Source organism: Nicotiana tabacum, chromosome 16 (assembly GCF_000715075.1).
Source record: "Nicotiana tabacum cultivar K326 chromosome 16, ASM71507v2, whole genome shotgun sequence".
Lineage (NCBI taxonomy): Eukaryota > Viridiplantae > Streptophyta > Magnoliopsida > Solanales > Solanaceae > Nicotiana > Nicotiana tabacum.
The window spans coordinates 148,680,006-148,691,263 of record NC_134095.1 but is presented as its reverse complement, the minus strand read 5'-3'; positions in this window follow the sequence as shown (position 1 = coordinate 148,691,263).

Genomic DNA, 11,258 nt, shown 5'->3' with positions numbered 1-11,258 from the left:
GGAGACGCACTTCCTAAGATAAGTTACACCAATAGGAGACGCACTTCCTAAAAATATTTCACCAGTAGGAGACGCACTTCCTAAGCAAGTTTCACCAGTAGGAGACACACTTCCTAAGCAAGTTTTATCAGTAGGAGACGCACTTCCTAAGATAAGTTTCACCAGTAGGAGACGCACTTCCTAAGTTTCAGTTTCACCAATAGGAGACGCACTTCCTAAGATATGTTTCACCATAGGAGACGCACTTCCTAAAATTCAGTTTTACCATAGGAGACGCACTTCCTAAAGTTCAGTTTCACCATAGGAGACGCACTTCCTAAGTTCATTTCACCCATAGGAGACGCACTTCCTAAGTTCATTTCACCCATAGGAGACGCACTTCCTAAGTTTAGTTCTACCAATAGGAGACGCACTTCCTAAGTTCAGTTTTACCATTAGGAGACGCACTTCCTAAGAATAGGTTCACCAATAGGAGACGCACTTCCTAAGTTGATTTCACCAATAGGAGACGCACTTCCTAAGCTAAGTTTTACCAATAGGAGACGCACTTCCTAAGCTAAGTTTTACCAATAGGAGACACACTTCCTAGATCCATTGTACTAATAGGAGACGCACTTCCTAAGAATAGTTTCACCCAGTAGGAGACGCACTTCCTAAGAACAGTTATCCCCAATAGGAGACGCACTTCCTAAGTTTATTGTACCCACAGGAGACGCACTTCCTCAAAGTTTAGTTTTACCCATAGGAGACGCACTTCCTAATCGAGATTTTATTCATAGGAGACGCACTTCCTAGTTTCTAGTCACTGAAGTTTTCACCCTTAGGAGACGCACTTCCTAGTTTAGCTCATTCCGATTCAACCATAGAAGACACACTTTCTAGTTTGAGTCGTTGAGGTTTTTATTTTAGCAGACACATTTGCTAGCAAGAGTTTTGGTTTTACTCATAGGAGATGCACATCCTAGCCTAGTCTTTAGTTTACTCTCATCATTGCATCAGTAGTGTAAGTAAGTTACGATTTTGCTAACGACTCACAAACCTTCCCAGTACAAACTGGGTTAGGAAATTTTGTTTGTTTTAATTGTCAGGGACCCGCCTGTAGAACGGAGGTTGTTGCGTGTCGAAGATAGAAGAAGTCAGGAGTCCGCCTGTAGAACAGGGAAACATTTTTCAAGATCAAGCAGTGACCCACTGGAAAGCAGAAGGTTACAACAAAAATCCCCAGCACTCAATCCAAGATAGAAGCAACAAGAAGCTCGCCCCAAGAATGCAAGTCAACAGTCTGGGATGATCAACAGAAGCTGGTCACCAAAAAACAAAAAAACAAGAAGAAAAAAAGAGAGAGAAAAAGAAAAAAAGAAAAGAACCCAAATTACGGAAGTGGAGAACAAATGTGGTCTGCTCAAGAACTAGCACCTACAACTAGCAAGTATCAAGGTTCAGATCCAAAGTCTGTATGAAGCACCATTCAAGACTCAAGACCAAGTTTCATAAGACTTAAGAGATAGGAATCCTTGTAACTAGTAGCTGATAGGCTTAGTTAGTCTTTTTCAGTTTTCATTTTTGTTGTAATGACAGGACCGCAGACCGGAACCTCAACGGAACGGCACCTCGATCGGCTCTCCACCTCGGTACACTTCACTATCTCTCTCATTTCCGAACTACACGTGGCCTGATTCCTGTATAACCAAGGATATGTAGGCAGCTCAGATACCAGGGCTCGGTCACATTCCCTCCCTTTCCTTAAGTGTAGTCCGTCCAAGTAATGGTCGGGTCAAAAACACATCTAGTCGTTCTTTGTCGGAAAACTCTTCGTGTTTCCAGTCAAAGAGGGGCAGCTGTAAGCACGTGATTTTTGACCCTCCCCGAGAATTTTTCACATTTTTAGCGTGAATATGTGAAATTGGGTCTAGTATAGCTATTTTAACTATTTTACTTTATTTCGTTGCAAAAAGAAAAAAAATCACAAAATATATATATAAATTTTAGTTTATGTATTTCTCATAAACTTGAAAAATACAAAAATTGTACTTTATTTTGGTACTTTATATAAAAACGAAAATTACAAAAAAATAGTTTTATTAATATTCTATAGTCATTTTAACTTTGAAAAATACAAAAAATATTGCTTCATATTTTATTTTAATATTTAAAAAAACGAAAATTACAAAAATAGTTTATTAATATTTTGTAGCTATTTTAAATCTTGAAAAATACTTAAAAAGATATAATTTTGTTTAAATACTAGTCTTATTTTTGGTAGTTATTTTGCTTACATAGGACTAGTTAAGCAACGTGTTCCTATTTCTCGGGTCCGGGCAAAAGAATAATATTCGGGTTCAAACTACCCGGTTTTAGGCCTAATTTTCGGACCTAGCCCATAATAAACCGTGTCCAGGACACATGGGGAACCCCACCACGCGTGGGGGACATATGCCTCGAACCCCACCACGCGTGGGGCTCATTTTCATGGGCATTGCATTACAAAAACACGGACTGGGAATTTTTTGGGAAGAAAAACGACTGTTGGTCTTTCTTCTTGATAAAGAAGAATGCTAAATACACGGGTAAAACAAAAGGAACGGAGGGGATTTTTTGGATTTTTGAAGGGGAACGACTACTGTTCCTCTTTCTTCTTAAAAGAGAAAAGAAGCAAACCCTACGGGAGAAAAAAAAACGATCCCAGTCCCCCTCCCCTCATCACCTACTGTGGATCGTCGTCCTCCTCCTTTGAAAACCAGTGGCTTCCTCCACCATCCAAACGCACCACCTTCTCAAACAACCACCTCCATCGCCAACAAAACCACCAACTCGACCTCGCGGACCACCCTCCTCCACCATCATCACTACCCAGCCCGACGAGTAGCAGCAGCGTCGTCACCTTCACGTCCAAACACCATCGCCCAAACACCATAACCACCACCCAAACGATCACCGGCTGCGTCCACCACCCTTCGTCGACCCTACGTCCGAACACCATTGCTGCCCGCTACCTAGCCTACCACCTCTAAGCTCCCCGCGTCAACCACTGCCCAAACAACCCACCCTACTGTCGCAACCAACGCCCTCGTCATTTTCCAGTCGACAACCATCACCCCGTCACCATTAAACACTGCCTGTCGACCCCCACAATCGTCGACTAAACAGTCCGTCAGCTTCACGCCACTAGCTGAGCCGGAGTTCATGGAGGTGAGCTGCTCGACCTTGTGTTGAGGTCGAGTTCTAGTCCAAGGTCCAAAGGTTGAGTCGAGGTCCGGTGCGTCGAGTTTGTTCCGAGGTTTCGTCGTTGTTCTTCGTTCAGAAAGGTCCGGTTTGAGTTCCGTCGGAATCGTGTTTGTCGTTCTGAGTTTGTCGAGGTGCAAAGGTTAGTAAACCTCGATGTATTAGATAAATAAACTTTACGTTGAATGTTTGAGATGCAATATAAAAATTGGTATGGAAATTTTCTGCCTATGTTTCATTGTCTGCATTTTGGTTCATTTTCATGTTATGTTATTCTTATTTATTTGATGTCGTTTAATTAAGTTGGACTAGTCGCTCTACGACACAAGTTTGACGTTAATCTGTTCGTCCTTTCCTTCGGTTAGGTCATTCGGGAAAAAAATAGTATTAGTGCATGCTGTTACTACTACCGAAACACTCATTCACTAAACCCCATTTATTAAACTTCTAACAAGTCATGGGATTTTAGTTGTAAAGAGGCCGTAAGTTTAGTATTGTTAAAGGCATAGAAATGACATCCTTTAAAAATAAATAAATAATTATAAAAAAAAATGAATAAAAAATAATAATAAAAATAAATAAAATGAGACGAGCCTCGCCGGGAAAAAATGTACAGATTGCGGAGCCCTCACAAAAATATGTATTAAATACTTAGATTCTGGGACGGGCCGTTTAGCAAATTTCACGGCCTTACCCAAAGAATAATAATGCGCTAGTTGCTTTAAGCGCGCCTTTAATAATGTTATCTCCCTAAACTCGGGTGCACATTTATGTGATCCAAATCCAAATCTCAACGAAATCGAAATGTGTCTTTAATCACGGGTACATTGACCGTGACGTGGTATGAGATGCATTTCCATGACGTTACAAATTCCTTTTTAAAAATAAGAATGAGATGAGCCTCTTCCAATAAAAAAACACAAATTGCGGGGCCCTCAGTAAATACTTGTTTAAAATTACTTAGAATTCGGGAGGGTCGTTTAGCGAATTTCACGGCCTCCGCAAAATAATAACGCGATAGTCTCTTTAGGCGCGCGTTTAATAATTTACTTTCTTAAACTCGGGTGTGCATTTCATGCGACCCAAATCCAAATCTCAAAACATCAAATAAAATGCGTTCCGGATTGTGGGTGCATTTCATGTGACGCAGTCCAAAGACGTGTTTTAAGCGATGTTCACATTCTTGTAAAAACAATAATAATAAAGCGGTTAAAAGTTAAAATTTGCACATAAGTTCATACTTGTATAAAATCAGATAATCAAGCTAAATATAACAGTTGAGCGACCGTGCTAGAACCACGGAACTCGGGAATGCCCAACACCTTCTCCCGGGTTAACAGAATTCCTTATCTAGATTTCTGGTACGCAGACTGTAATATAGAGTCATTATTTCCTCGATTCGGGATTAAAATTGGTGACTTGGGACACCCTAAATCTCCCAAGTGGCGACTCTGAAATAAATAAACAAATCCCGTTTCGATTGTCCTTTAATTGGAAAAAAACTCCCCTGCGCCCCCTTGGGCGCGGAAAAAGGAGGTGTGACACAGGGTTAAGAATTCGAGCTTAGAATAATTGTTGTTATCTGGCTTTGTTTATTATCTGATTTTATTACATGTTTTTAGCCTAATGTGCTAAATGCTGCTTTTACCGCTTTGATATTATTTGAACTGTACATATAAACTGTGCCGAAACCCTTCTCTTCTTACCTCCGGGGAGAAGCTCGGTGGTCGAGACTCCCTATTCTGTTAGTGTCATATCATGAAATAAGAAAGAGGTCGGACAAGTTACAAAGTCGGACGATCCCGCGGGTCCCCGGTACGTAGCCCCCTCCTCGACTCGAGTTGTCCGCTCGGGTACACTGTCTAGAACAAATACCCAGGTTTTGAACCTAGAATAACTCAATTTCATGCCGGATCCCTAGTAGGAGCGTTTATTTGCATCATGTGCATTTGACTTAGGGGACTCAACACAGGGGTTGGGTCCGTCTAGGACAAGCAACCTGAAAATAATAGACCATCTTGCAACTTGCATCCTATGTGCAACATGTTGTATTTAGTCAAGGGCGAATGGGTCATTTGGTCATTTCCAGCATGGTTTATTTTAATCAAAGCATGGGGAACATTTGTGGAATCCAAGAAGTCTTGGAATTCTCCATGTCCCCCACGCTTCATTTTTGGGGAAAAGCACATGGGGAACATTTGTGGAATCCAAGAATTATTGGAATTCCCTATGTCCCCCATGCTTCGTTTTTGGGAAAAGCACATGGGGAACATTTGTGGAATCCAAGAAGTCTTGGAATTCCCTATGTCCCCCACGCTTCATTTTTGGAAAAAGCACATGGGGAACATTTGCGGAATCCCCCATGCCACATTTTGAAAATATAATAAATATAAAAAATAAAATATATATGTATATATAAAAAAAACATTGAAAATTAAAAAAAAAAAAAAGATTGTGTATGTTTTCATCACCATCCACAAATTAGAAAATAGTGGAATTGAGGAGAAAATAACAGTGTAGAGATGTGACTACTTATTGTTAGGAAGCAAATGTCCAAGTAGTGTCGAAACTCTGCCGAAATTTTGAGAAAATAAAAAAAATATGTCTTATAGTTTGTTTTTATTAAAAGCAAAGGAAAAGTAGAAGAAATTATCATTGTTTTGTCTTGTTTTTCTAAAAAAAAAAAAATATTAATAGAAAAGAAAATAGTTTGTCTTGCCATAAAAATAAAAGTAAAAAAAAAAAGAGTCTTGTTTTTGAAATATGTTTTATTTATTTGTTTATGAAAATGACAAAATTAAAATAATCCAAAAATATTTTCCATTATTGTCTTCTTTAGAAAGTCTTTCTAATTGTTTTTGTTTCTTTTAAAAAAAAAAAGAATAAAAAATATAATATAAAAAAAAAAACAAATCCGAAAATATTTTGATTCTTCTTTCAAATTGAAAAGAAAATTCAAAATTCAAAAAACATTTTTAGAAGCATTTCTTTTATTAAAGGTAAAATTCAAAAAAAATTCTTCTTTTTCTTTAGAAAAAAAGGCAATGAAAATTCAAAAAAGTATATCTTAGAAGTATTTCTTTTAAAAAGAAAATCAATCAAAAATTCAAAAAAATACTTCCTTTCTTCTTTTAAAGTAGCTCTTTCAGAAATTCAAAAAAAAAAAAAGTTAGTTCATCTACTTATTTGCCCGAACTACGCGGGTTTGATTCTCACCGGATGTGAGGTACGTAGGCAATCCTCATCGGGTCCAACCTCACCTTTTGCTAAAAATCCAAAAAAAACAAATAAATAATAATGAAGTAAAAAAAAAATATATATATATGTCAAATTTTAATTTTGTCATAAAGAAGTCGGGTGACGCTGTTTTATCAAGACATAGCCGAATGTTCCCGAAAGGGACGCCGTAAGGCTGACTTTGCATAAACAGCCACCTTTGGGTCATTTCTAAGACTTGGTCCAGTTGACCCCCACAGCCTAAAAATCTTCGTCCCCGAGACGTCGAAAGGCCGTGTTTGCAATATTGACTTTTCTAATTTGAAAAACGATAAAAAAGAGTTATAAATAAGTCAGGTGATGTTGTTTTGTCATAAATAGCCAAATGTTCCCGAAAGGGACGCCGGAAGGCTGATTTGGCATAAACAGCCACCTTTGGGTCATTTTGAGATATGGACCCACACAACCTTAAAAATCTTCGTCCCCGAGGCGCTGAAGGGCCGTGTTTGCAACACCAGGTTTTTATTGCAATTTGAAAAGAAAAAAAACAAAGAGTCAGCGGTCAGGTGAATACCGTTCGGATTTTTGGTCAAAATAAGCCGAGCCAGCTTCGGCCGCGTCTTAAACCGTTCTTGCCGAAATAGCCTTAGAGTATCTTTCAGTTGTCGAAAGGTTATTTTCATAAAAGAACGGACAAGTTTGTAAAGTGTCATAAAATAATCCTCCCCGGCCTCAAAATTCATGTGAAATTTGGAAGGGGCCACATTTGCAAAAATAACTGTTTGGTTGCATTTGTCGAACAGAGAAAGGGAGCTAGCCTTTTGTTTTTGAGTTTATAAATCTCTTTATTAGAATATATGGGTTGTTTGATTTTCGAGTTTGTAGGTCATCTTTAAACCTTTGAAACCCAGTTTGTTTTATTATGAAAATTGATAAGAAAAAAATGTTTATTATTGTTTATCTTTTATTGGTCCGAACTACGCAAGGTCTGATTCATGCGGGGTCATGATACGTAGGCAATCTCCATAAGATTCGACCACACAAAAAAATGATGAAAAAGAGAAAAAAGAAAAAGAAAAACAAAGGTAATAAATAAATAAATAAATATATATATATATATATATATATATATATATATATATATATATATATATATATATATATATATATATATATATATTGATAATAATAAGGACCGACTGAGTCCATTCTAACATATTTGGTTTTGAATTGTGAAGAAAGTTGAGGTGGTTGGTTTGTGCCTCAAAGAAAAATGACAACTAACGTCGAAGCTGTTACAAGTGCTCCAGAGACTCAGAGTGGGAAGGTTCCTCGTCATGAGTCACAATTTGCGACACAACAAGAGCAGTACCACTCTCCTGAGTATCACTCATACTCGTTTGATCTTGCTGCAAAAACTGAGAAGCCTGCCCGAAAGATGGTACAGGAAGAAATGACCCAAGGAGTGAAAAGCTTAGAACAATGGTTGGAAAACATGCAAGGGCTAGCAGGCCAAAAGAGTGTTGCCTTCAAAGATCTATGTATGTTCCCCGATGTCCACTTGCCGCCTGGTTTCAAGACCCCCAAATTTGAAAAGTACGATGGACATGGAGATCCCATAGCCCACCTGAAAAGGTATTGCAATTAACTGAGAGGGGCAGGAAGAAATGAAAAATTGTTGATGACTTATTTTGTGGAAAGCCTTACGGGAGTAGCCTCCGAATAGTTTATGGATCAAGACACGTCTCGCTGGTATGTCTGGGATGACATGGCATAGGCCTTTGTCAGACAGTTCCAATACAACATCGACATTCCCCCAGACCGCATTTCCCTTTCAAACCTGAAGAAGAAACCAAGTGAAAGTTTCAGGGAATATGCCATAAAATGGAGAGAGCAAGCAGCTCGAGTTAAGCCACCCATGGATGACCACGAGCTAATTACTGTCTTCCTTCAAGCGCAAGAGCCAGATTACTTTCAAAACATGGTGTCCGCAGTTGGCAAAACCTTCTCGGAAGCAATCAAAATTGGAGAAATGGTAGAGAATGGTCTTAAGACAGGCAAAATTATAAGTCAAGCTGTTCTTAAAGACGCAACTCAGGCTGTCCGGGTTGAGTCAGATAATCTTAGCGACACAAATGAGGAGATTGAAGAAATCATGATGACATCAGGGTCTAGAAGAGGTCCCAGGAGAACATCTCGAAGGTATGAGCAGCCTCCTCAGGTTTTCTATGGCTCCCCCCATCCTCACGTCCAGAATACCACCAAACGACCAAACAGTCCACCAGCTGACCCCTCTCCGTCTTGCCTGCATCGCCCCTCTCTGTCTCGCCTGTGTCGCCCCTCCACCGTCGACCACTGCCCCAAAAACCACCCAAACACCACCATAAACAGACCCAACACCACGTCCAAACCCTACTGTCACGCCCAAACTCCACCTCCATCAACAAACCTTCAACTCCCTCACCTTCCCCGACGCCGGAAAACGACCCCAAGTCACCTTCCCCATCACCCACCCAGCCATAACCATCGCCATAACCAGCCTCACCCTCCTTGTCAACTGAACCACCCACCAGACGCCATAACCACCAACCTTCGACGAAAAACCCAGTCGCACCACTCCGTCAACTGTTCAAACGACCACCTCCGTTCAGCTGCCCTCCCAATGCCAAAACCACCTCCAGTAAACCACCAAACGACCCTTCAACCAGCTCTCTCCGTCGTCGTCACTGCCCAACGATCACTACCCCATAACCCTACTCCCCCACGTCCAGAGTACAACCAGACACCGTCCAAGCACCACCACCAGACATCGTTGACAACAACCCACTGCCGCTGCCCAGCTCGAACGTCCAAACCAGTCGCACCCCCCCTCGCGTTCAACGGATCACCTGGGAAAACCAGTGGCAGCCATGTTTCATGCTCAGTCCGTTCGAGTTCGAGTTTTAGCGCGAGCTATTCCGTTTGAGCTGTGATGACTGTTTCCATGGTTTCCCGTTTGAAGTCCGTTCGAGTGCCGAGGTGAGGTTCCAGTTCGTTGGTCTCGTTGCGTCATTTCGCCGACTATGGCTCCATTTCGGTTTGATGAATGAGTTGTAAATCCCCAGCAGTGTTTATCATTAGAGGTTCATTTTCTAATCTTTGTTTGAGTTGCTATCGGTTACTATCGTGTCCGAGCTTGAATACATGTTATGTTGAAGATTTTGTTTAAATCCGTCGAGTTTTAGTTTTGTGCTTATGTTATTGCTATCTCGAATGGGCATGCTAGACGAAAGTTGTACAAAAGTTTTCATGTTCGTGACTAGCTTGCCGAATGGGTAGTCAGATTGATTTAATAAGCTCTGTTATAATTTTATTAGTCATTATTCAGTTGTTCATCATATGGTTTAGTTCTAAATGTAAGTTCATGTTTAATTGTAATTCGTCAAAGCTTGAGATACTCTTCATTAGCCTTGTATCCTACTAGCTTCCATTGTTCGATTAATAAATTAGGATTTCTTTTTTTTAGAAACGAACTTAATAGAAAATATAGTCGTTGTAGGTTTACCCTTTAAAATAAGAACGAGACGAGCCTCGCCAAATAAAACGTATAGAGTGCGGGGCCCTCACAGAATGTAACCATTGACTAGACTTTGGATTTGGCCGTTTAATGAACGTTCACGGCTTCTTCCTAAAATAACAATACGTTAGACTCTTTAGGACGCGCCTTAATAAATCTTACCTTCTTAAACTCGGGTGCGCATTTATGTGACTCAAATCCAAATCTCAACGGAGTCGAAATGTGTTTCTAATCACGGGTACATTGATTGTGACGTGGTTCGAGATGCGTGTCCATGACGTTGCAAATTCCTTTTAAAAAATAAGAATGAGATGAGCCTCGCCAAATAAAAATACAAAATTGCGGGGCCCTCAGTAAATATTTGTTTTCAAATTGCTTAGATTTCGGGATGGACCGTTTAGCAAAATTCCACGGTCCTACCCAAAATAAATACGCTAGTCGCTTTAGGCGCGCCTTTAATAATTTAATTTCCTTAAACTCGGGTGCACATTGATGTGACCCAAATCCAAATCTCAACGGAGTCAAAGTGTGTCGACGACCACGGGTGCATTGATTGTAACGTGGTTCGAGATACATTTTCACAACGTTGCAATTCTTGATAAAATAACAATAAATGATAAAAGCGGTTAAAAGTTAAAATTTGCACATCGGTCCAACATGTATAAAATCAGATAATCAAGCCAAATATAATAGTTGAGCGACCGTGCTAGAACCACGGAACTCAGGAATGCCTAACACCTTCTCCCGGGTTAACAGAATTTCTTATCCGGATTTCTGGTATGCAGACGGTAATATAGAGTCATTCTTTTCCTCGATTCGGGATTAAAATTGGTGACTTGGGACACCCTAAATCTCCCAAGTGGCGACTCTGAAATAAATAAATAAATTCCCTTTCGATTGTCCTTTAATTGGAAAAAACTCCCTTGCGTCCTCGCGGGTGCGTAAAAAGGAGGTGTGAGAGCTGTCACACCTCCTTTTTGCGCGCCCGCCCCGAAGGGTTAAATGCGCGAGGGAGTTTTTCCAATTTAAGTGACAATATTCGAAGTGAGATTGTTTATTTAATTCAGAGTCGCCACTTGGGAAAGGTTTGGCTTTTGGTGTCCCAAGTCACCGGTTTATCTTGAATCCCAAATCGAGGAAATTTTTGACTTTTCCAAATGAAGTCTGCGAACCAGAAATTCTAAGCAAGGAATTCTGTTGACCCGAGGGAAGGTGTTAGGCACCCTCGAATCCCGTGGTTCTAGCACGGTCGCTTAAATTGTTA